Source organism: Schistocerca serialis, chromosome 3, assembly GCF_023864345.2.
Source record: "Schistocerca serialis cubense isolate TAMUIC-IGC-003099 chromosome 3, iqSchSeri2.2, whole genome shotgun sequence".
NCBI classification, from domain to species: Eukaryota; Metazoa; Arthropoda; class Insecta; order Orthoptera; family Acrididae; genus Schistocerca; species Schistocerca serialis.
Genome location: NC_064640.1, coordinates 164,920,662 through 164,947,866, shown reverse-complemented (window position 1 = coordinate 164,947,866; position 27,205 = coordinate 164,920,662). Strand labels below are relative to the sequence as shown.

General features: G+C 44.2%; 1 protein-coding gene across 3 annotated transcripts in view; it reads right to left on the bottom strand.

The window, feature by feature from the left end:
• LOC126469881 (uncharacterized) overlaps positions 1-27,205 on the bottom strand; it is a 284,993-nt gene that overhangs the window by 139,843 nt on the left and 117,945 nt on the right. Inside the window, exon 1 of one of the 3 annotated variants that reach the window (XM_050097211.1) lies at positions 3,357-3,381. The exons of the other annotated variants lie outside the window; for them this stretch is intronic. The gene's annotated coding sequence lies outside the window, so the exon portion shown is untranslated. Of the gene's footprint in view, positions 1-3,356; positions 3,382-27,205 lie in introns of those variants that run through there. 3 annotated transcript variants of the gene reach the window in all.

Here is a 27,205-nt window from a genome sequence, read left to right as displayed (position 1 = left end):
ACTGAAATGCCCACAAGTGAAAATTGGAATCTGGTAACTCGTATAAATACACTCCTGGAAATTGAAATAAGAACACCGTGAATTCATTGTCCCAGGAAGGGGAAACTTTATTGACACATTCCTGGGGTCAGATACATCACATGATCACACTGACAGAACCACAGGCACATAGACACAGGCAACAGAGCATGCACAATGTCGGCACTAGTACAGCGTATATCCACCTTTCGCAGCAATGCAGGCTGCCATTCTCCCATGGAGACGATCGTAGAGATGCTGGATGTAGTCCTGTGGAACGGCTTGCCATGCCATTTCCACCTGGCGCATCAGTTGGACCAGCGTTCGTGCTGGACGTGCAGACCGCGTGAGACGACGCTTCATCCAGTCCCAAACATGCTCAATGGGGGACAGATCCGGAGATCTTGCTGGCCAGGGTAGTTGACTTACACCTTCTAGAGCACGTTGGGTGGCACGGGATACATGCGGACGTGCATTGTCCTGTTGGAACAGCAAGTTCCCTTGCCGGTCTAGGAATGGTAGAACGATGGGTTCGATGACGGTTTGGATGTACCGTGCACTACTCAGTGTCCCCTCGACGATCACCAGTGGTGTACGGCCAGTGTAGGAGATCGCTCCCCACACCATGATGCCGGGTGTTGGCCCTGTGTGCCTCGGTCGTATGCAGTCCTGATTGTGGCGCTCACCTGCACAGCGCCAAACACGCATACGACCATCATTGGCACCAAGGCAGAAGCGACTCTCATCGCTGAAGACGACACGTCTCCATTCGTCCCTCCATTCACGCCTGTCGCGACACCACTGGAGGCGGGCTGCACGATGTTGGGGCGTGAGCGGAAGACGGCCTAACGGTGTGCGGGACCGTAGCCCAGCTTCATGGAGACGGTTGCGAATGGTCCTCGCCGATACCCCAGGAGCAACAGTGTCCCTAATTCGCTGGGAAGTGGCGGTGCGGTCCCCTACGGCACTGCGTAGGATCCTACGGTCTTGGCGTGCATCCGTGCGTCGCTGCGGTCCGGTCCCAGGTCGACGGGCACGTGCACCTTCCGCCGACCACTGGCGACAACATCGATGTACTGTGGAGACCTCACGCCCCACGTGTTGAGCAATTCGGCGGTACGTCCACCCGGCCTCCCGCATGCCCACTATACGCCCTCGCTCAAAGTCCGTCAACTGCACATACGGTTCACGTCCACGCTGTCGCGGCATGCTACCAGTGTTAAAGACTGCGATGGAGCTCCGTATGCCACGGCAAACTGGATGACACTGACGGCGGCGGTGCACAAATGCTGCGCAGCTAGCGCCATTCGACGGCCAACACCGCGGTTCCTGGTGTGTCCGCTGTGCCGTGCGTGTGATCATTGCTTGTACAGCCCTCTCGCAGTGTCCGGAGCAAGTATGGTGGGTCTGACACACCGGTGTCAATGTGTTCTTTTTTCCATTTCCAGGAGTGTATTTCGGTGTACCAATTTTTAGCGATATGAAGGGATTAATCACATAGGCTCGGTGGTAGCAAAGCAGTTTGAAAAATTCGATTCATTCGCAGGGTAGCGGGAAAATACATGAAGTCTACCAATGAGATTGCTTATAAAACACTCTTCCCCTAATCGTATTATAATGCTCGAAAGTGTAGGGCCTATGCCAATAGAACTAACAGGGATATTGAACGTATACAAGGAAGGACGATACGAATGGTGACAAGTTTTTTGGACTCACGGGAGAGCTGAAAAATCTTAGCTGGGTGACGCTCGAAGACAGACGCCTACTATCCAGCGGAAATCTATTTAGAAAATGTAACTAGTACATTGTGAGGATCCTAGAAATACACTGAAATTCCCTATGAAATGTTCCCCTAGTGACCGCGAAGACAGGAGCAGACTAACAACAGCGTTCACAGAAGCATTTAAACAGTCCTTCCTTCCACGGAACGGAAATCAACCTTAATACTAGTAAGTTATAAGGAGAAGTAGCCGCTGCTACGTACTTAATAATGGTTCGGATAGTACGGATATGGATGCAAATATAGTATTAAACGAAACAAGTTTGCCGGCCGCGGTGGTCTAGCGGTTCTAGGCGCTCAGTCCGGAACCGCGCGACTGCTACCGTCGCAGGTTCGAATCCTGCCTCGGGCATGGATGTGTGTGATGTCCTTAGGTTAGTTAGGTTTAAGTAGTTCTAAGTTCTGGGGGACTGATGACCACAGATGTTAAGTCCCATAGTGCTCAGAGCCATTTGAACCAACCATTTTTGAAACAAGTTTACTGTTACCAGTCACTGTTTATTTATATCCAAGCCGCGTTTCGAATGTTTAAACTTCCATCATCAGGTGGATTTACATTCATTAGTATGACACGTGTGTGTGTGCTGTGTTACGATTTTTTGGAGGAACTTATGGCACTGTCTACTGGAGAAACAAAACACCATTTCGGAACATGGTTTTGGTTCAACTGGCTCTGAGCACTATGCGACTTAACTTCTGACGTCATCAGTCGCCTAGAACTTAGAACTAATTAAACCTAACTAACCTAAGGACATCACACACATCCATGCCCGAGGTAGGATTCGAACCTGCGACCGTAGCTGTCGCTCGGTTCCAGACTGCAGCACCTAGAACTGCCCGTCCACTCCTGCCGGCCATGGTTTTGGGTTTCTCTTGACAAAAAACTAAACGTATATCTAACGGGAAAAAATAAGTAAAATAGAGTACCTCCAGTCGTAGTCTATTTTACTTATTTTATTTTTGCCGTTAAATATACGTCTAATTTTTTGTCAAAAGAAACCCAAAACCATTTTCTGAAATAGTGTTTTGTTTCTTCACTAGACAGTGCCATAAATTTCTCCAAAAAATCGTAACACAAAACACACACACACACACACACACACACACACATGTCATACTAACAAATGTAAATCCACCTGATGATGGAGGTTTAAACCTTTGAAACGCGTCGTGAAGATAAATAAACAGTGACTGGAAATAGTAAACTTGTGTCATTAAACGTCAATAACAGTCAAAGTAAAGCCTAACCTAAAATGCTCGCATTTAAAATAGAATGTATTCGTAATAAATATTTAAGTAACTGATGTTTTAGGTAACGTTCACAATTCACTTAAGTGTTCACCGATCACTGCTCCGGCAGTGTAGAACGAGGCAGCAAAATATACGCGTAAGGTCGCCCCGCGATCTAACAGCCGATATCTCGTCAGAAAAGTTAGACAGGTAACGGGTGCTTCTACTACTAGCGACGCTGGGCGCTTCCCGGCCGGCGGGAGGTCGGCCTAGTGACTGCGGCGTCGGCGCGAGCGCACGGCAAGGCCAAGCTGCGAGGCGAGCTTACTTACGAGCGGCGCGGGGCGACAGCGACCAGTGCGAGCGGCTGGCGACTGGCGGCGGCGGCGGCGGCCGCGAGCTGCGGGCTGGCAGCGCGCAGCCGCTGCGTGGGCGGCGCCGCCTCCGCCGCGACCCACTCCAGGTGCTGCGCGTCACCAGTATTCTTTCCGCCGCGGACCGCGCTCTGGGAGTGCCACGGAGGTGGCGCCAGTCCACCCGCGCGGGCTGCCTGGCCGATAGCTCGCGGTCTGCTGGTGTCGTCCGGCGTTTCGCGAATGACGCGGTAGATCTCAGCTCGCGACGCGACTCAACCTCGGAACCTCTTCTGTCCGTATGACCGTTAAGCCGTCGGCACACGGACCGTGCATCCGAACGCTGAGAGTGCCGAGTTTCTGACGTCACAGCGTGGAATAGCACGCTCGGGAGTCTTTCCGAGCGTGCAGAGCAATATCTGGCATGTCAGATATTCTGAGCGTGCGTCTGACCGTTGACCAATGAGATGGCACAACGCCAACTACGTCACAAGCACGCCGTCGCCCTTCAATACAGAGTTGTGAGGCGCCATATTGGCATTCATTTCAAGCCTATATGTATACAGGGTGTTACGAAAAGGTACGGCCAAACTTTCAGGAAACATTTCTCACACACAAAGAAAGAAAATATCTTATGTGGACATGTGTCCAGAAACGCTTACTTTCCATGTTAGAGCTCATTCTATTACTTCTCTTCAAATCACATTATTCATGGAATGGAAACACACAGCAACAGTACTTACCAGCGTGACTTCAAACACTCTGTTACAGGAAATGTTCAAAATGTCCTCCGTTAGCGAGGATACATGCATCCACCCTCCGTCGCATGGAATCCCTGATGCGCTGATGCAGTCCTGGAGAATGGCGTATTGTATCACAGCCGTCCACAATACGAGCACGAAGAGTCTCTACATTTGGTACCGGGGTTGCGTAGACAAGAGCTTTCAAAAGCCCCCATAAATGAAAGTCAAGAGGGTTTAGGTCAAGAGAGCGCAGAGGCCATGGAACAGGTCCGCCTCAACCAATCCATCGGTCACCGAAACTGTTGTTGGGAAGCGTACGAACACTTCGACTGAAATGTGCAGGAGCTCCATCGTGCATGAACCACATGTTATGTCGTACTTGTAAAGGCACATGTTCTAGCAGCACAGGTAGAGTATCCCGTATGAAATCATGGCGGTGAATCGAGGAAGTACAGTACATACTGACGAAACTAAAATGAGCTCTAACATGGAAATTAATCGTTTCCGGATACATGTCCACATAACATCTTTTCTTTATTTGTGTGTGAGAAATGTTTCCTGAAAGTTTGGCCGTACCTTTTTGTAACACCCTGTATATGCCATTCCGAGCACCAGAAAAATAGAGAATCACTGCAAAATCCGTTGTTAACTGTGTGATTCGTTCCAAAAAAATAATGAGAAACATCATATTCGTGGCAAAAGAATTATTGTAACTTGCGTATAATGAGAGTAGGCTATTTGAAGGCAGCGACACACTGAAGATCCACCCAAAACACATTGTTCTTGGCACAATTTGTTATAATTAAATTTCATTTAGTAACATATCTACGATTAAGGTTTTTAACAAGCGCTAAGATACTATCATTAGATTTGACAAGCATGTTATTGGTTTAGCGTAATGAATAGCGTCATTGACGTATAATTAGTTTTTTTTTTTTTTTGTTTTGTTTGGGCGGTGGTTCGCGTCCTGACACAACCAAATTTTTTTCCTAACATTCGCGTTTTTATTAGGTTCTGATACTTCATTATTAGTTTAATATAAGTATAGACTATAATATTTGATGTTATGTAAATACAAGTTCACCTTCTTTGAGGGGTGACTTGGTTCGATTGGCTTAATCTAAAGGACAGCTTGCGCTACTTGAATAAAGATATTTTGCTCCTTCTTCTTTTACTCTTCGTAATTCACTTGTTGCAAAGATTCTGCTACTGGGTAGGAACAGTGATCAAGTAAGACTGACCTTAGAGTTTTACTAAAACGTGGGAATAATGAAATAATGTTCATCTGATGCAGAGAAGTATTCCAAATTTGTAACACACTGTTTGTAATGGAACTTTTATAAGCCTGTGTCCTTATTGATTGGACATGGTACTTTCGTTTTCGTGGACGATGGAAGAAATGTGCGTTTTAATAGAGCTAACGTGGGAATTTTATGCGCTCCCATTGAATAAATAGTGTGATTTACGAACTAGAAACATCCCTCAACTGTCGCTGGAGTGCGTTGCGATCTCGTATACCACGTTGGGGCCCACGTACCGTATGCACAAGTCGCATCGTTCCTGAGCGTTCAGCAGCACGTTGAACTTTCCACGCTCAACGTTAAAGCCGTCGGCACACGGACCGTGCATCCGAACGTTGAGCGTTGAGCGTGTCGAGTTTCTGACGTCATAGCGTGGAACAGCATATTCGGGAGTCTTTTCGAACGTGCAGAGCAATATCTGGCATGTCAGATATTCTGAGCGTGCGTCTGAGCGTTGACAATGAGATGGCACAACGCCACCTACGTCACAAGCACGCCGTCTCCCTTCAGTATAGAGTTGTGAGGCGCCATATTGGCATTCATTTCAAGCCCATATGTAAATGTGCCGTTTCTGAGCACCAGCAAATTGGGAATCACTGGAAAACCGGTTGTTAATTCTGTGATTCGTTCCAATAAAATAATGAGAAACATCATATTTGTGGAAAAGGAATTATTGTAACCTGCGTATTATGAGAATAGGCTATTTTAAGGCAGCGACACACTGAAGATCCACTCAAAACGCATTTTTCTTGGTACAATTTGTTATAATTAAATTTCAATTAGTAACTTATCTACGATTAAGATTTTCAGCTAGGTATAACCCCCCCATGAACCATGGACCTTGCCGTTGGTGGGGAGGCTTGCGTGCCTCAGCGATACAGATAGCCGTACCGTAGGTACAACCACAACGGAGGGGTATCTGTTGAGAGGCCAGACAAACGTGTGGTTCCTGAAGAGGGGCAGCAGCCTTTTCAGTAGTTGCAAGGGCAACAGTCTGGATGATTGACTGATCTGGCCTTGTAACAATAACCAAAACGGCCTTGCTGTGCTGGTACTGCGAACGGCTGAAAGCAAGGGGAAACTACGGCCGTAATTTTTCCCGAGGGCATGCAGCTTTACTGTATGATTAAATGATGATGGCGTCCTCTTGGGTAAAATATTCCGGAGGTAAAATAGTCCCCCATTCGGATCTCCGGGCGGGGACTACTCAAGAGGATGTCGTTATCAGGAGAAAGAAAACTGGCGTTCTACGGATCGGAGCGTGGAATGTCAGATCCCTTAATCGGGCAGGTAGGTTAGAAAATTTAAAAAGGGAAATGGATAGGTTAAAGTTAGATATAGTGGGAATTAGTGAAGTTCGGTGGCAGGAGGAACAAGACTTCTGGTCAGGTGACTACAGGGTTATAAACACAAAATCAAATAGGGGTAATGCAGGAGTAGGTTTAATAATGAATAGGAAAATAGGAATGCGGGTAAGCTACTACAAACAGCATAGTGAACGCATTATTGTGGCCAAGATAGATACGAAGCCCACACCTACTACAGTAGTACAAGTTTATATGCCAACTAGCTCTGCAGATGACGAAGAAATTGAAGAAATGTATGATGAAATAAAAGAAATTATTCAGATAGTGAAGGGAGACGAAAATTTAATAGTCATGGGTGACTGGAATTCGAGTGTAGGAAAAGGGAGAGAAGGAAACGTAGTAGGTGAATATGGATTGGGTGGAAGAAATGAAAGAGGAAGCCGCCTGATAGAATTTTGCACAGAGCACAACTTAATCATAGCTAACACTTGGTTTAAGAATCATGATAGAAGGTTGTATACATGGAAGAACCCTGGAGATACTAAAAGGTATCAGATAGATTATATAATGGTAAGACAGAGATTTAGGAACCAGGTTTTAAATTGTAAGACATTTCCAGGGGCAGATGTGGACTCTGACCACAATCTGTTGGTTATGACCTGTAGATTAAAACTGAAGAAACTGCAAAAAGGTGGGAATTTAAGGAGATGGGACCTGGATAAACTGACTAAACCAGAGGTTGTACAGAGTTTCAGGGAGAGCATAAGGGAACAATTGAAAGGAATGAGGGAAAGAAATACAGTAGAAGAAGAATGGGTAGCTCTGAGGGATGAAGTAGTGAAGGCAGCAGACGATCAAGTAGGTAAAAAGAAGAGGGTTAGTAGAAATCCTTGGGTAACAGAAGAAATATTGAATTTAATTGATGAAAGGAGAAAATATAAAAATGCAGTAAATGAAGCAGGCAAAAAGGAATACAAACGTCTCAAAAATGAGATCGACAGGAAGTGCAAACTGGCTAAGCAGGGATGGCTAGAGGACAAATGTAAGGATGTAGAGGCTTATCTCACTATGGGTAAGATAGATACTGCCTACAGGAAAATTAAAGAGACCTTTGGAGATAAGAGAACCACATGTATGAACATCAAGAGCTCAGATGGAAACCCAGTTCTAAGCAAAGAAGGGAAAGCAGAAAGGTGGAAGGAGTATATAGAGGGTCTATACAAGGGCGATGCACTTGAGGACAATATTATGGAAATGGAAGAGGATGTAGATGAAGATGAAATGGGAGATACGATACTGCGTGAAGAGTTTGACAGAGCACTGAAGGACCTGAGTCGAAACAAGGCCCCCGGAGTAGACAAAATTCCATTGGAACTACTGACGGCCTTGGGAGAGCCAGTCCTGACAAAACTCTACCATCTGGTGAGCAAGATGTACGAAACAGGCGAAATACCCTCAGACTTCAAGAAGAATATAATAATTCCAATCCCAAAGAAAGCAGGTGTTGACAGATGTGAAAATTACCGAACCATCAGTTTAATAAGCCACAGCTGCAAAGTACTAACACGAATTCTTTACAGACGAATGGAAAAACTAGTAGAAGCCGACCTCGGGGAAGATCAGTTTGGATTCCGTAGAAATACTGGAACACGTGAGGCAATACTGACCTTACGACTTATCTTAGAAGAAAGATTAAGGAAAGGCAAACCTACGTTTCTAGCATTTGTAGACTTAGAGAAAGCTTTTGACAATGTTGACTGGAATACTCTCTTTCAAATTCTAAAGGTGGCAGGGGTAAAATACAGGGAGCGAAAGGCTATTTACAACTTGTACAGAAACCAGATGGCAGTTATAAGAGTCGAGGGACATGAAAGGGAAGCAGTGGTTGGGAAGGGAGTGAGACAGGGTTGTAGCCTCTCCCCGATGTTATTCAATCTCTATATTGAGCAAGCAGTAAAGGAAACAAAAGAAAAATTTGGAGTAGGTATTAAGATCCATGGAGAAGAAATAAAAACTTTGAGGTTCGCCGATGACATTGTAATTCTGTCAGAGACAGCAAAGGACTTGGAAGAGCAGTTGAACGGAATAGATGGTGTCTTGAAGGGAGGATATAAGATGAACATCAACAAAAGCAAAACGAGGATAATGGAATGTAGTCGAGTTAAGTCGGGTGATGCTGAGGGTATTAGATTAGGAAATGAGACACTTAAAGTAGTAAAGGAGTTTTGCTATTTGGGGAACAAAATAACTGATGATGGACGAAGTAGAGAGGATATAAAATGTAGACTGGCAATGGCAAGGAAAGCGTTTCTGAAGAAGAGAAATTTGTTAACATCGAGTATAGATTTACGTGTCAGGAAGTTATTTCTGAAAGTATTTGTATGGAGTGTAGCCATGTATGGAAGTGAAACATGGACGGTAAATACTTTGGACAAGAAGAGAATAGAAGCTTTTGAAATGTGGTGCTACAGAAGAATGCTGAAGATTAGATGGGTAGATCACATAACTAATGATGAAGTATTGAATAGGATTGGGGAGAAGAGAAGTTTGTGGCACAACTTGACCAGAAGAAGGGATCGGTTGGTAGGACATGTTCTGAGGCATCAAGGGATCACCAATTTAGTATTGGAGGGCAGCGTGGCGGGTAAAAATCATAGGGGGAGACCAAGAGATGAATACACTAAGCAGATTCAGAAGGATGTATGTTGCAGTAGGTACTGGGAGATGAAGAAGCTTGCACAGGATAGAGTAGCATGGAGAGCTGCATCAAACCAGTCTCAGGACTGAAGACCACAACAACAACAACATAACGTAATAATAGCAGATGCACCAGGTGTGGTGTTGGTTTAGCGTAATGAGTGGCGCTGCTCTTCCGTATTGAGTTCTTTGATGGTGTGGTGGTTCATGTCATAACACTTCCAAATTTTTTTCCTAACATTTGCGTTTTTATTAGGTTCTGATACTTCATTATTAATTTAAGTATATACTATGATAGTGATGTTATGTAAATATACGGTCACCTTTTTCTGAGGGGTGACTTTGTTCGATTGGCTTAATCTACAGGATAGCTTGCGCTACTTGTATAAAGATATTTTGCTCCTTTTTCTTTTACGCTTCGTAATTCACATGGTGCAAAGATTCTGCTACTGGGTAGGAACAGTGATCAAGTAAGACTGGCCTTGGGGTTTCGCTAAAATGTGGGATTCTTGAAATAATGTTTATCTTATGCGGATAAGTATTCCAAATTTGTACCGCACTGTTTGTAATGGAACTTTTATAAGTCTGTGTCCTTATTGATTGGACATGGTACTTTCTTTTCGTGGACGATGGAGGAAATGTGCGTTCTAATAGAGGAAACGTGGGAATTTTACGGACGCCAGTTGAGTAAACAATGTGATTTACGAACTAGAAACGTCCCTCACTGCTGCTGGAGTGCGTTGCGATCGCGTATACCACATTGGGTCCCACGTACCGCGTGCACAAGTCGCGTCGTTCCTGAGCGTTCAGCAGCACGTTGAACTTGGCACGCTCAACGTTAACGCTTAAGCCGTCGGCACACGGACCGTGCTGTCGAACGTTAACGTTGAGCGTGCCAAGTTCAACGTGCTGCTGAACGCTCAGGAATGATGCGACTTGTGCATACGGTACGTGGGCCCCAACGTGGTATACGCGATCGCAACGCACTACAGCGGCAGTTGAGCGATGTTTCTAGTTCGTAAATCACACTGTTTACTCAACGGGCGCGCGTAAAATTCCCACGTTAGCACTATTAAAACGCACATTTCCTCCATCGTCCACGAAAAGGAAAGTACCATGTCCAATCAATAAGGACAGAGACATATAAAAGTTCCATTACAAACAGTGTGTTACAAATTTGGAATACTTCTCCGCATAAGATAAACATTATTTCATCATTCCCACATTTTATTAAAACCCCAAGGTCAGTCTTACTCAATCACTGTTCCTACCCAACAGCAGAATCTTTGCAACATGTGAATTACGAAGCGAAAAAGAAAAGGAGCAAAATATCTTTATGGAAGTAGCGCAAGCTGTCCTGTAGATTAAGCCAATCGAACAAAGGCACCCCTCAAAAAAAGGTGAACTTATATTTACATAATATCAAATATCATAGTATATACTTATATTAAACTAATAATGAAGTATCAGAACCTAATAAAAACGCTAATGTTAAGAAATAAAATACGGAAGTGTCAAGAAGCGAACCACCACCCCAACTATCAACTAAATACCAGACAGTTACGCTATTCATTACGCTAATCCAACAACACGCGGACACCTCTCGCAATTAATCCAAGTATGTTACCCGTTGCAGAAAACGTTATCGTAGATACGTTACTAATTGAAATTTAATTATAACAAATTGTACAAGAACAATGCGTTTTGGGTGGATCATCCTTGTGTCACTGCCTTCAAATAGCCTACTCTCATAATACGCAAGTTACAATAATTCTTTTGCCATGAATATGATGTTTCTCGTTATTTTATTGGAACGAATCACAGAATTAACAACGGGTTTTCCAATGATTCTCAATTTGCTGGTGCTCAGAAACGGCATATATACATATAGGCTTGAAATGAACGCCAATATGGCGCCTCACAACTCTGTACTGAAGGGAGACGGCGTGCGTGTGACGTAGGTGGCGTTGTGCCATCTCATTGGTCAACGCTCAGACGCACGCTCAGAATATCTGACATGCCAGATATTGCTCTGCACGTTCGGAAAGACTCCCGAAAGTGCTATTCCACGCTATGACGTCAGAAACTCGGCACGCTCAACGTTCAACGTTCGGATGAACGGTCCGTGTGCCGACGGCTTTAACGTTCGACAGCACGGTCCGAACGTTGAGCGTTGAGAGTGCCTGTGTATCTGGACATGTTGCAACTGTATGCTGTTCATCAGCTGCTTCAGTATCACCCCAATGTCTTGTTTCAGCAAGACGGTGCACCGCCTCATTGGGGTTTGGACGTCCGTGCCTATCTCGATATGACCATTCCTCGGCGATGGATTGGTCGTTATGGGCCAACGATTTGGCCTCCACGCTCTCCTGACATAACCCCATTAGACTTCTTTTTATGGGGTTATGTCAAGGACGAGGTCTACCGACACGTGTACCAGATCTTGAAACCCTGTGGCAACGGATAACCACAGTCGTTGAATCGATCCCTCCAGTGATGTTGGCTAATGTGTGGACGGAAATTGAATATCGCCTAGATGTGCTACGTGCTACCAAGGGTGCTCATGTGGAAGTTTACTGATGTGTGAAAAAAAACTTTGATAGTTTGTAAACAATTAGACACCAGTTTCATATTTATATCTTACTTCTAGCCTGAGTTATCAATTTATGTAATCAGGGAAAGACTTTTCGGACGCTCTGTAGACTTAGTAATTAAAAAGTAATGTGCTCACTGGTTCTCTCTGCCAATAACATGGCAAATATGAACTAATCGGAAATTGTTTTCTTCCTATGTGCATAACGGTCTCTTTGCTAGCGATGTATGAGGGTTGTTCTTAATTGTAACTTGTGAGTGTAACTAGCTGAAATGTGTGGGTGTACAGTGCAGTGCGTTGTTTGTGTAGTATGGTGATTCTTGAAATGATCGTATAGCATTATTGGCCAGGGGACCCATCCTGGGGTTGTTCGTCCGCCTGTAACAAGTCTTTCTATTTGACGTCACTTCGGCGACTTGTGCCTCGGTGAAGATGAGACATAATGATTACAACAAGACAAAAAACTAGATACCGAGCGATGAAATTTCCCGACCGGTCCGAGACCCCGCGATCTAAAGGCAGTGGCGCCAACCACTAGAACACGAGCTGCGCGCTGTATGTTGATGAAGAGGGTACAAAAGAAGATTACAGTTTAACGTCCCGTCGACGACAGGATCATTAAAGACGGTGCAGAATATCGGACTGGAGAAAGATAGAGAAGGAAATAGGCCATATCAGTTTTCGGAGGTACCATCCCAACATTCGACTTAAGCAGTTTAGGGAAACTACGCAATATCTAAATGTGGGTGGCCGGACGGCGATTTGAAGAAGCATCTTCTGGAAAGCGAGTCCAGTGTCTTAGCCGTGCGCCGTCTAGCGATGGAGGGGATACGGCCCCGGCACGTAGCTTGCTCCTCTCCAAATAGCACCGAGCGTTCTCATCCAACTTACATCACCGTCAACAGACTCACATGTCCTCTCTCCACGAGATACTGCGGAGAAGCTTGAAATTTAATCGAGGACTTTAGCTCAAAGTCTGGTTCAAAAAAATGTTCAAATGTGTGTGAAATCTTATGGGACTTAACTGCTAAGGTCATCAGTCCCTAAGCTTACACACTACTTAACCTAAATTATCCTAAGGACAAACACACACACCCATGCAACTTGTAAGCTTTCAAAAGACTGGCAGATATATGAAGTACTTTTTATACTCAAGTCAAGGACGCTGTGAGACCCACACTAGGGCCATCCTGGCTCTCCACCGATCTTCATCTACTAGTGGACTATTGTGTTACACATAGGTTATTCGAACGCCAGAAAATTATAGCGATTTGTAAGAAGATCTGCTAAACAGGAGAGGAGATTATAGTTCACCGAACCGTCGATGATGAAGTCATCAGAGACGCAGCATAAGCTCGGATTGGGGTAGGATGGGGAACGAAGCCGACTGCGTCTTTTCTAATAAATTATTCTAGCCTTTGCTTTAATAGTTTAAGGAAAGCTACCGAATACGTGTATGGAAAGCGGACCAGGGTTTGGATGCGAGTCCATCTCGCCCTGTGTGAAGACCTTCAGCTGATCGACGATTGGTCAAGGGGACTGGCAGTTTATTCGTGATGTAAACAAATGTTACATATTGCACGTAAGTAGACGGAAAGACCAGTTATTGTTTGATCACATGATTAGCGATCTGTCACCAAAAAATGGTTCAAATGGCTCTGAGCACTATGGGACTTAACTTCTGAGGTCATCAGTCCCCTAGAACTTAGAACTATTTAAACCTAACTAACCTAAGGACATCACACACATCCATGCCCGAGGCAGGATTCGAACCTGCGACCGTAGTGGTCGCGCTGCTCCAGACTGTAGCGCTTAGAACCGCTCGGCCGCTCCGGCCGGCGATCTGTCACCGGAAACAGTCACTACCATCAAAGCCAATGATGTTTACGGTATTCGGTGCCCCACATATTGTCTACCATGCAACCGCAATATGGCTGCTAACGGTAACAGGGGGCGGGCCTGAAGGTATCCAAGGTGAGTACAGCATGAGGCTAGGTGAACTGCTTAGACGACGAATAACTCACAACAGTGCTACATTGGTGGTGGTGTTCATACAAAGCAGAGCAATGTCAACAACAAACAAAGCAAGCATTGCATCATATTTACAACAACGGTTGCCGAAGTTGACATTTCATCAGAAAGGAACCAAAGGAATTTCGCAGAGTGAGCAAGAAGTGGCAGATGAAATATTAAGGTTTCTGCAAGATGAATCAGTGGAATGTGTGGTGACGTATGCACTCGACTGTGCAGACAATGTCCATGAGTACAATGATGACGATACCCGTTCAACAAGTGAAAGCGATAATGAAACAGGAGTCGAGCCATGTAGTTCGTCACTCTTTTCCGACTGGGAGCCACAAATCCCGTCCCCAGTGGACATAGTAAAGGACAATCGTTGTCCAAGGAGCCGGTTCTGAACATAATTATGTACATGGAAGATCATCCACAGCATAGTAAAAAAACAATTATGAACACATTTAGAATAAGTCCGCAGCAATATGATCGTGTAGTGCATAAGAAAAATTGCGGATGTACAATGGGGGACACGGCGCACTTGATACAACAACCGGTGTTTGCGCGTTTCAAGGCTGCTCGATACAAGTTATAGGATGTGCATGAGAGTGAGCTACTACGTTGTTGTTGGTGTGGTCATCAGTCCAGAGACTGATCTGATGCACTCTATCCTGAGCAAGCCTCTTCATTTCCGAATAGCCGGCCAGAGTGGAAGAGCGGTTCTAGGCGCTATAGTCTGGAACCGCGCGACCGCTATGGTAGCAGGTTCGAATCCTGCCTCGGGCATGGATGTGTGTGATGTCCTTAGGTTAGTTAGGTTTAAGTAGTTCTAAGTTCTCGGGGACTGATGACCTCAGAATTTAAGTCCCATAGTGGTCAGAGCCATTTGAGCCCATTTACGAATAACTACTGCAGCCTACATCCTTCTGAATCTGCTTAGCTTATTCGTCTCTTGGTCTCCCTCTACGATTTTTGCCCTCCACGCTTACCTCCAGTACTAAATTGGTGATCCCTTGATGCCTTAGAAAGTGTGCTACCAACCGATCCCTTCTTCTGGACAAGTTGTGCCACAAATTCCACTTCTCCCCAATTCTATTCAGTACTTCCTCAATAGTTACGTTATCTACTCATTTAATCTTCAGCATTCTTCAGTTGCACGACATTTCGAAAGCTTCTATTCTCATCTTCTTCTAAACTGTTTATCGTCGATGTTTCACTTCCATACGTGGCTACACTCCATACAAATACTTTCAGAAAAGACTTCCTGACACTTAAATCTATACTCGATGTTAACAAATTTCTCTTCTTCAGAAACGATTTCCTTGCCGTAGCCAGTCTACATTTTATATCCTGCCGGCCGTTGTGACCGAGCGGTTCTATGGGCTTCATTCCGGAACCGCGCTGCTGATATGGTCGCAGGTTCGAATCCTGCCTCCGGCATGGATGTGTGTGATGTCCTTAGTTTGGTTAGGTTTAAGTAGTTCTAAGTCTAGGGGACTGATGACCTCCGATGTTAAGTCCCATAGTGCTCAGAGAGATTTGAACCATTTTTTTTTATATCCTCTCCACTTCGACCATCATCAGTTATTTTGCTCCCAAAATACCAAAACTCATTTACTACCTTAAGTGTCTCATTTCCTACTCTAATACCCTCAGTATCACCTGACTTAATTCGACTACATTCCATTATCCTCGTTTTGCACTTGTTGATGTTCATCCTATATTCTCCTTTCAAGACATTGTGCATTCCGTTCAGCTGCTCTTCCAGGTCATTGGCTGTCTCTGACACAATTACAATGTCGTCGGCAAACCTCCAAGTTTTTATTTTTTCTCCATGGATTTTCCTTTACTGCTTGTTGAATGTACAGATGGGCTACAACCCTGTCACACTCCCTTCTCAATCATTGCTTCCCTTTGATGCCTCTCGACTCTTATGACTGCCATCTGGTTTCTGTATAAATTGTAAACAGCCTTTCGCTCCCCGTATTTTACCCCTGCCACCTTCATAATTTGAAAGAGAGTATTCCAGTCAACAGTGTCAAAAGCTTTCTCTAAGTCTAAAAATGCTAGAAACGTTATGCACTTCAAATTGCGCGCGACAAAGATTACAGTGATTTCAAGGGGAGCAGTGGATAGGTGCATAACTTCAGACAGTGCTACAGAGTTGCAAGACGTAAGAAATTTCAAACAAAGCGTCAACTTGACGAGGCACAGCAAACTGCCGAATCGGTCCGATCGGCCTCTGGTGGTCGAGCGGTTCTAAGCGCTTCAGTCTGGAACCGCGCGATCGCTACGGTCGCAGGTTCGAATCCTGCCTCGGGCATGGATGTGTGTGATGTCCTTAGGTTAGTTAGGTTTAAGTAGTTCTAAGTTCTAGGGGACTAATGACCTCAGATGTTAAGTCCCATAGTGCTCAGAGCCAATCGGTCCGAAAGTTTGTTGCTAATATAAAGAAACTCATCCCATCGTTCAGTGAGGAATTTGTTTTCATATCGGAACTTTCGGGATTTCAAGAGGAAATGCATATGAAACCAACCCTGGAAATTACATATACCAAGAGAGTTGTATCAAGATCAACTAACATCACTGCCTTAACGCATTCGTATACATTTACTGGGCTATTAATCTGGTTCGTAAATTGATTGTAAAGTTATTTATTTTTCTGCGAAAAATTGGAGGTGCTCTGCCCACTGCGAACCTTTGTCTTGTGCGTGATCTTGTAAGGGCGATAGGAATACGTGCGTCACAGCAAGCAAGAGTGGGATAATGGGTAGAAGAGAACTACAACTGTGGTATGAGTTCTGCTTTTGACCAATAGTTTGTCAAAATAACTTGCTTTTGCTTGATTCCTAGCCTGCGTATAAAAATCATACTCCTTTAGAGCAAACAATCCCTTGTGAAAAGTGTGTGCTATCGCAATTCACACCACCTGGAACCACTGGACAAACTCAACCTCAGGATGTTTTTTTTTTTCGTGCGTATAAAACATATTATCACACTATCTGCAACTACGTCTTAAAGGATAACCAGTTTCACGATAAGCTCCACGACAGACTGTTTCACATTCGGTTGGATGTCATCCCATTCCATCACTTCTCATCACCTCGTTACACCAGTATAATTCTATATACTTTCCTTAAGAGTTTATACCTAGCTGAACGTCCTGCGTAGTTTGTAATTCCCAAGGAGTTCGCCTTCGATCCTGATGGCGCGAACATTTGTAATCATTGTGGCACGCCATTTTTCATTCTGTGTTCATGGTGCAAGTTAATGGTTTGTTATGAGCGTTTGTTGAAGGTCGACGATGTCCATTTTGTGAAGTATAATACAGACATCCTGTAGACGGTTGATCTCTGCATCTCCTGGACGCTCATTTTCTGTCAGCCTCTTGATGCACGTGGTGAGTCATTAGCAGCTAATAGTTTTCCTGTCACAATTGTTAACACAACACTTTCAAATGAGCCTTACTAAAGATTGAACCTCGCACTCAAGGGGATCATTGTGAGTATTCGTGTGGAGTGAATTAAGGCAACATGACCATATAAAACTACAAAATTCAGATACCAGATTGAGACTCATTAAAAGAATCGTAAGGAAATTTAGTTCATCCACGAAGAAGGTTGGGTCGGTTCTTGAATATTGCTAGTTAATATGGAACTCTTACCGAGTAGAATTAATAGAGGAGATAGAGGAAACCAAAGAAGAGTAGCGCGTTACGTCACGGGATCGTTACGCAGTGCGATAATGCCGCGGAACTCAACTCTACTGCTAGACGCTACCAGAGAGGCGCTGCGTGTATCGATTGTCAAATTGTTAAAATTCTGTCTATGTGCATTCCACGAAGAGAGTAGAAATATATTGCACCATTTCAAACCCATTTTAGCAAATTACCTAGATGGTAGAGTTAGAGCTAGTTGAACTACTACAACCTGTCGCCAGTTGTACATCCCACGCGTCATTCGTGCAAAGAAAAGGTCAGAATGGTGGGGCGTGGACGACTGGTTGCTTTGGGGACGGGGGGAGGGGAGGCTTTACGTGGCTATAAATGTACCCTTCGCCCTACACTGTATGGTGCCTTGCCCAGTAAAAATGTAGGTGTAGATTTAAGAGGTATAGGACACAGAAAAAAGTGCTACGATATGTAACACAGTTTACATGGAAAAGTAGTTATCTTTGCAATCAGTATTGGATATTCATAGTCAAATTGTTGCATGAGGAATAATAAGTATGAGGACAAGGTAGAAACCGTGTTTTTCAGATGAGAATATATTTCTTCGCGACGTCTCCTTACAAATCAGCAAACTTTGTCTAGTGTTTTCCGGTGAGTAGATTCCAGTACAGAAAAAACAATCCTGGAAGAATTGGAAATACGTATCTACTGTTACCATAAGATCTTTGTACTCAAAATGTTTTGCAGCGCCAAATTTCTGTAGGCGTGCCGGTGCCAAATGTGCTGAACAGGGTGAATGTTCCAACACCTCGTACTCCAATCCCACAGTTTCCGGTCCACAAGGTTCCAATGTGGGTAGGCGTACCGTCACAATGACAGATAATTGTTTTACTTGATCAGTTGCTGGCGTACTCTGTGCAAGGTAATCAACAAGATGAGCCCGTTTTGCATCTTACAAAAAGCTGTACTCAATCTATCCACTGCCTGAATTCAAGTTCATTTTTCTCGTGCTTAAGGGGGCGGCACTCAAACCAATTATTTGACCGTTCTTTGTTTTCGTCGTAAGGTAGTAGACCTACAAATTGACGTAAAAAATCAATGGGGTTCTTGTTTAAACTGTCCATACATTGTTACAGTGCTGAGAAATTCATTTCCGCCATGCAAAAAATGCACCACCTATGCGCAGCTTACGAGTACCTTTGTACGCTGCAAGTCACTGTAGTTCGCGTAGCGGAATTACAGCGCACACCATTCTAATCACCGCCCCTTTCCCCTCCCCCCGCCAGCCGCTTCTCCACTCCCACACATACGCATGCGCCGGCGGGGTCATCAATAACTATTCTTGCTGCGACATTTCAACTGCAGCCTTCCAGTCATTGTGGAGGCGAGTCAGAGGCTCCCTGAATGGTTATCAACCGAAATAAGATGTAAATATTATAGATAATACGTCTGTAATACCCAAATCCGGCCTCAGATCTCCTTTGCATAAAGCCTCTACAAAACCGAGATGCACATAAAATTGTAGAACGTTCGCAACTATTAAACGTCTATGAGTGTGATTTTTTGGTCTTTTGGTCAAGGATTATTATTACTGGAAGTTTCATTTGCATTTAGAGCTGTACTCTGAAAGTCTCGTTTTCGTGTTTGGTAGAATATATTTGGATTGTCACTATCGATCTTCCCTTTTGCTGTACCATTCGTAAATCGTGTGTAGGATGCACGATTGTAGGTAGGCCTCTGCACAAGCGTGAACCTCCTGACTTTACCGCCGTTGTCAGTGAAACATATGTGAGATTAGGCAATACGTTTTTTGACTCTTCTTCGAATGAGCGTGCACAAAATTTTAACGATATGTCTCTGCGTGATGAGCAATGCCACTTTTGTAACATCTAACTGGATTTGGAGGAGTTTTCGCACTGACTAAACAAAGCATTGACGAAGCAAGTAGCTTTTATTTGGATCTTTTTATTTCTCTCTCTTCTCTACTAATTCAGCCAGATAAAGGTTCCAAACTGACGAGCAATATTCAAGAACGATCGAATGAGGGTTTTGTATGCTGCGTTCTTCGTGAATAAGTTCCTTAAAATTCTTACAACGAATATTAGCCTGGTATCTGCCCTTCCTACAAATACACTGCTCAAAAGATTTATGGGTGTCTGCCATGCTCCACTGATCAATAATTCAGATCTGGACGTGTTACCGAAGTGTACTTTTATCTTTCACAAATTAAGTACACAACAAAACGTCATTACATCCTTGTTCATTTACATAACAAGAACTGAAATGTCCGACAGGTGTCGAAAACTAAATGGAAACAATCATTTATACCGCCATTCTAGGTGCTTTTCATTGGACTTTGAGAGCTTTAAAAACTTGTATGCCCTCCGTGAGCATTTATCATTGCCTGACACCTACGTGGCATGCTCCGTATAAGTCTACGGAGGTCATCCTATGATATTCGTTCTCATTCTTCAATGAGAGCCCTTGAGAGTTCTTGGAGAGTTTTTATTTTTTATTTTATTTGCTGCCATTTACAAATGACTTACCTTCTAGTTACTAAGACGGGTCGTATTTTCACAATATGAAATTGTACACGTACGGAATGCGAAACTTATTTGATATTTCTTACCTGTAATAAGGATTAATAATATAGATTTAAACGTAATTAAGAAATGATCATCTTAAAATTAACGATTTATAAATAGAAGATAGAAAAGAGGTTATGACATAGTATAACGTTATGACGTATTATAAATTTGGAAAATTTTCTGAGGTAACGAGATTCTTGCATTTCATGAGAAATAAATTATAACAGGGAAATATATAGCTTTGTATTAGAGATCCCACCACATAACTGTCTCGGGTGTAAGGGCTCGGCAAATCATCGAACCTGCCACATTCTAGGTACCATACAAAAGTAGTTTTAATATGAATTTAATAAATTATGTGTGCAGACATGTGTCTGTATTACTCTTAAATTACATATGTTACAGGTGTGCTTCACACAAGGCATAATCGGTATATTATTTGTGCATTATTGACTTTCTTATTTCTAATTGGTGTATACATGGTGTTTCTATTGCCTGTAAGATAAATCTTTATCCGAGCTTAATAACCAATTGCATCATTTCAACTACAATTTAAATTAGACGCACTACTCAAGACGTTTCTATATACAGTAAAATACTTGATAACAGCTGATCCATTTCCGTGTTCCTTAATTTAGTTTTATCTGACATCTAGGTCTGTATATTAACCTCATTGATTGTATCTGTTTCAGTATCTGAGTCTGTTTCTGTGTTTGTGTCTGTCTCATTCCAAGTATCCTGTTTCCCTGTTTGTGTGCATTCTCTTATTTGTGTATGTGATTGTTCTTGTTTCTGTAACTCGTGTAAGGTACATGACACATTGTCGGTTATGTCATTCAGTGTGCACCAATCGTCCGGCTGTCGAAGAAATTGTCCTATGTAGTCACGCTCAATTCGGGGTAATATGCATGTGAGTCTGTCACAGTGTAAAGTGGCGTTCGGGAATTCCTAGTTCTCCACAAATGCACATGGGTGTTCGGATGAGACCAAACCGATAGAGGTGTTCTGGATACGGACCGTGACCCGTAAGGAAATGGACGATGCCACATTCGGGGTCTATATGTAAGTTTTTTAAAACATCCACAAGCCACGCTTAGTATTTTTTATACACCGGTTTCGTTCTTCTAATGAACAAGAGCATCATCAGAATATACACTGTAAAAGACAGAAATCAACATAGTAAGGAAAACTTGTACTGACTTACGCAAAGTACATGTTCTATTTCCAGTATGGTGACTTAATGTTTAAAGTTGACAGCAGTAAAGATTGCGTTTAAAGTTTGGTATTGTCAGCCATCTTTAAACGTAAGTAACCGTATTGAAATAGAATATCTACTTTACGTAACGTAAATGTAAGTCTTCCGTATTATCTCAATTGTTATCTCTTACAGAGTATGTTCTGATGATGATCTAGTTCATTTGAAGAGCGAGACCGGTAAATGAAAAATACTAAACGCGACTTATGACTGTTTTCAGAAACTTCGTTTTAACATTCGCTTCCCCTGTAGGCAATGCCTGCTCTTGCTGGATCTATTATGTTTTAGCCTCATTCGTTCCTGGATGTTTGGTAAAAAGGTGTTGACGCGACGCCCCTTTTCTGTCGAATCCCACTCTCTCTGCCAGGTACCATTTCACCAACGGTTTAGTTGGCGCTTTTTTGTGATGTCCTCTCCTATAATTTCAACTATCTTGTCACGCCTGCCTTTCTTCAGCCACATCGCTACTGCTCTTGAGGGATGGTGATGTCAATGGGGCACACTCCCATCATCAAGCATGCTGTCTCCGACGATGTTGTGTCGAAGGCACCCGACGTCGAGCAGAACACTTCTTTCACCTTGTCTCACAATGATTTCAAGTGTTACAAGCCTCAGTCGGCACTCCCTGAAAAGTATACTATGTACTCGAATAGTGTGATATGATACGTACGTGTTGTGTTTATGGGTAATCTATATTTATACTATTTAGTCTTGATAAGTTATATATTATTTTCATTATTTCGTCGCTCTTAAGACTGATTTGTTCAGTGAACTTCAGTTTGTCGTCAGTGTGTAAACCTCGATATCTTGTCACTCTTTTACATTGCAAGGTTGCGTTATTTAGCTTGATGCTTTGGTTTCTTTTAAGTTCCCCTTTCAATAGTGATAACGCCATTTTATTAGCTACATCTGTTAGTTTATTGTTGTTACACTATTCATTGATATCTACGATGAGCTGCCTCGTATATTGTTCTAAGTGCCTTCTTGAGTTTCCCGCTGCCACTACGATCAAATCATCAGCTTTGATACACTATGTGATCAAAAGTATCCGAACACCTGGCTGAAAATGACTTACAAGTTCGTGGCGCCCTCCATCGGTAATGCTGGAATTCAGTACGGTGTCAGCCCATACTTAGCCTTGATGACAGCTTCCACTCTCGCAGGCATACGTTCAATCAGGTTATGGAATGTTTCTTGGGGAATGGCAGCCCATTCTTCACGGAGTGCTGCACTGAGGAGAGGTATCGATGTCGGTTGGTGAGGCCTGGCACGAAATCGGCCTTCCAAAACATCCCAGAGGTGTTCTGTGGGATTTAGGTCAGGACTCTCTGCAGGCCAGTCTATTACAGGGATGTTATTGTCGTGTAACCACTCCGCCACAGGCCGTGCATTATGAAAAGGTGTTCTAGCGTGTTGAAAAATGCAATGGCCATCCCAGAACTGTTCTTCAACGGTGGGAAGCAAGAAAGTGCTTAAAACATCAATGTAGGTCTGTTCTGTGATAGCGCCACGCAAAACAACAAGGGGTGCAAGCCCCCTATATGAAAAACACGACCACACCATAACACCACCGCCTCCGAATTTTACTGTTGGCACTACACACGCTGGCAGATGACGTTCACCTGGCATTCAACATACCCACACCCTGCCATCGGATCGCCACATTGTGTACCGTGATTCGTCACTCCACACAACGTTTTTCCATTTTTCAGTCGTCCAATGTTTAGGCTCCTTACACCAAGCGAGGCGTCGTTTGGTATTTACCGGAGTGATGTGTGGCTTATGAGTAGGCGCTCGACCATGAAATCCAAGTTTTCTCACCTTCCGCCTAACTGTCATAGTCCTTGCAGTGGATCCTGATGCAGTTTTGAATCCCTTGTGATGGACTGGATAGATGTCTGCCTATTGCACATACGACCCTCTTGAAATGTCGGCGGTCTCTGTTAGTTAACAGACGAGGTCGGCCTGTACGCTTTTGTGCTGTACGTGTTCCTTCACGTTTCCAATTCGCTATCACATCGGAAACAGTGGCCCTAGGGATGTTTAGGAGTGTGGAAATCACGCGTACAGACGTACGACACAAGTGACACCCAATCACCTGACCACGTTCAAAGTGCGTGAGTTCTGCAGAGTGCTCCATTCTGCTCTCTCACGATGTCTAATAACTACTGAGGTCGCTGATATTGAGTACCTGGCAGTAGGTGGCAGCACAATGCACCTTATATGAGAAATGCATGTTTTTGGGGGTCCGGATACTTTTGATCACGTAGTGTATATCATCTCTGTCTAAGTTGTCTATCAGTGGCTCAACAGTAATGTCCCAGAATATGAGTCCACATATGGACCCCTGTCATTTGGTGATTTTCTCGAGAGCCCTTTGGTGGCCCGCTCGGCATTCTACAACTCACTCTCTGCAAAAAAAAAAAAATGGCTCTGAGCACTATGGGACTTAACAGCTATGGTCATCAGTCCCCTAGAACTACTTAAACCTAACTAACCTAAGGACATCACACAACACCCAGTCATCACGAGGCAGACAAAATCCCTAACCCTGCCGGGAATCGAACCCGAGAACCCGGGCGCGTGAAGCGAGAACGCTACCGCACGACCACGAGCTGCGGACTCACTCTCTGCACTAGTCGAGAGTGCTGTTATATAAAGCTGTTGAGATTTGCATTTTCTTAACATCATGAATAGCGCAGGCCACCAAAGGTTGTCAAAAGCACCAAATATATCAATCAATATTGCCACCACGTATTTGTCCTGTGTGCTCTGAGTTATCTGTAAAGCCCTATTTATTGCAATGCCAATGGACTCTGAGACCTGAACCCATACTGATGCTGACAGACGCCAAGAAGCTGTATGTGTGACTGTAGCCTGTCACACAGTAGCCTCTCCTGGACATTGCACAGTACATTCAGTAGAAAGATCGGTCTATGTGATTTTGTGTCTGTTGAGTCCGTGTCATCTGATTTTGTGGTAATGACTGCATTGGCCGTCTTCCAACAGGCAGGTGTCCACCCTTGCTGTAAAGAGTCATTAAGTAAGAGCCATTAAGTAAGAGTCCGTGGTAGAACAGGACGACCATGAATACGTCTGTCAAGCATGCCCCACACGTGCTCGATGGCTTCAGGTCGGGCCTTACCGCTGGCCATTCCATTACTTCAATGTGCAGGCTTCACAAGACATACCTGGTGAAGTCCACCATGTGGGCCCTGGCACTGTGATGCATGAGAAGGAATTCATGGGCATCACCGTATGCAGCAGTCAACACATGGTCCAACAGGTTACTTTCGATGTACTACTTGACGGTAAGGCGACCGTGGAAACGACAAGATCCGTACGGCTGTCAACACTGGTGCCTCCCTATACCATCACAGAACCTTGGTCGATTCTGTCGATTTTCTGGAAAAGATTTGGTTCACGCACGAACACGGCCATCCCCCTTGCGTCAGAGGTAATCTGGATCCCCTGGAAATGACACATTTCGCTAGTGACGAAGTAGCCAGTTGACAAGGGAAAGGCAAAACTGAAAGGAGGCTGCGAAATGCTGCCGTTTCAAGCGAACAGAATGTCTGGGTCGGAAGGTCCTGTCTCGTAATGCGTTCCTTACACTTTGATAGGACACAGCGAGTTCAGTGGCCCTGCTGATATCCTCTTGCACTGCTCTGGCGGTAGCCGTACGACGCTGCAAAGCAGATATGGCCAGATATCGGTCTCCATATGGGGTTGTAATGCGTCGACGACCTTGTCCAACTCGCCTTGTGTACTGATCTCTCTCCCTGTAGCGTGTCCACAAACTATGGATGACAGATGGAGAGACACTGGCATCTGCAGAAACACTACGGAAAGTCCACTCGTCTTGGCTCAAACAGATTACTCTTGCAACTTGCACTGCACTAAGACGTCGCATTGCCTGTACTTGGTCGAATATAAGTCCACAAATGACAACTGCCGTCCGTGTGCCTCACTAGAGAACACTGGGACATCTCTACTAACTTTCTTATGGGAGGTCACCTGATAGTGTGATGCATGAAACAGTTTATAGATGGCGAATGACTTTAGTTGTTGCATACATTGACAGTGAAGATCTCAGGCAGTGCAATAAGGCAACAGGTACCGCCTATATCACATAGTCTCTGTATGTCCATCTTCTCAGAGATGGTAGCGGGACTCGGCCGTTCGATACAGAATGTCAAACACCTTTGATGCGTCTAGCCAACTAGAGGACTGAAATATATGAAGATGGTATCTGTTCTTTCGGACATGTCCGAAAGAACAGATACCATCGGTGGCCATGCAGCGCTCTAGAATGAAATGATAATTAAATCAAGACCCTACGCTGCCGACAGGCGTTGATATACATCAATGTGGACAGTTGAAAATGTGTGCCCTAACCGGGTCTCGAACCCGGGATCTCCTGCTTACATGGCAGACGCTCTATCCATGTGACCCAATGAGGGCATGCTCCCCGTGAGACCCACATTTCCAACTTAATGTCCACACACTACATTCGTAGTGCCCCTGCCCATTACACTCATTACTCGCGGCAAACAATCTTACCGAGTCCCGTAAGAGTTCGGGCAAGGCGTGTGCATCCAGCACATGTCCGAAAGAACAGATACCATCTTCATATAGTTAAGGCTAACCGGCGATTGACCTTCTTCTTCTGTTCTGGATGTACACGCATTGCCCGAACTCTTACGGGACTCGGTAAGATTGTCTGCCGTGAGTAATGAGTTTAATGGGCAGGGGCACTACGAATGTAGAGTGTGGACATTAAGTTGAGAATGTAGGTCCCACGGGGAGCGTGCAAGAGATAAATCCCTGCAGTCGCACTATCGTCTGTGCCCTCAGTGGGTCAGATGGATAGAACGTCTGCCATGTAAGCAGGAAACCTGGGTTCGAGTCCCGGTCGGGGCACACATTTTCAACTGTCCCCATTGATGTATATCAACGCCTGTCAGCAGCGTAGGGTCTTGATTTAATTATCATTTCAGCGGGCTGAAAGGTGTTTAATTTGACATCCTGTATCAAAATAGTTTTAACATACCAGACATTGATACACGTGTTCCACTAATTCTTTTGAGCAGTGTAGTTTTACGTGATTGTTCTGCGTTAAATTTATCCCGATGCTTGCTCCTAGATGTTTGACGTTTGCGACTATCGCCAATAATTTGTCGTCAATCGCCTGATGAAACAATAAATGTTCCCACTATTTACGCGCATTATGTTGCATTTGTTTACGTTCTGTGTGAATTGTCAGTCCCTCCTCGAGTAAGGTGACCTAGTTGTAATCCGCATTCGCGAGCCCAACTTCGCTTAGATTTTCCCCGGTTTCCCTAAATCATTTAAGGAAAATGCCACAGTGGTTTCTTTGAAAAGGATAGGTCTGACATTCTCTACCGTATAAAAATCTGAACTTCTGCTCTAACAAGGGAAACTCCCCATCGCACCGCCACAGATTTAATGGTAAAATGGCTCAGTGAATAGCTTTTCAAAAATTCATCACAGCTCAAGCGTGAAAACAAGAAGAAGCTGTGCTGTACTGTGAAAAAATAAGGGAAACAGAAACAGTGAACGGTGCAATATCAAGATGTGCAACATCGAGCACACTTTAATAGGCACGGCGTCGTGGTTATGTGCTCACGCTGTCG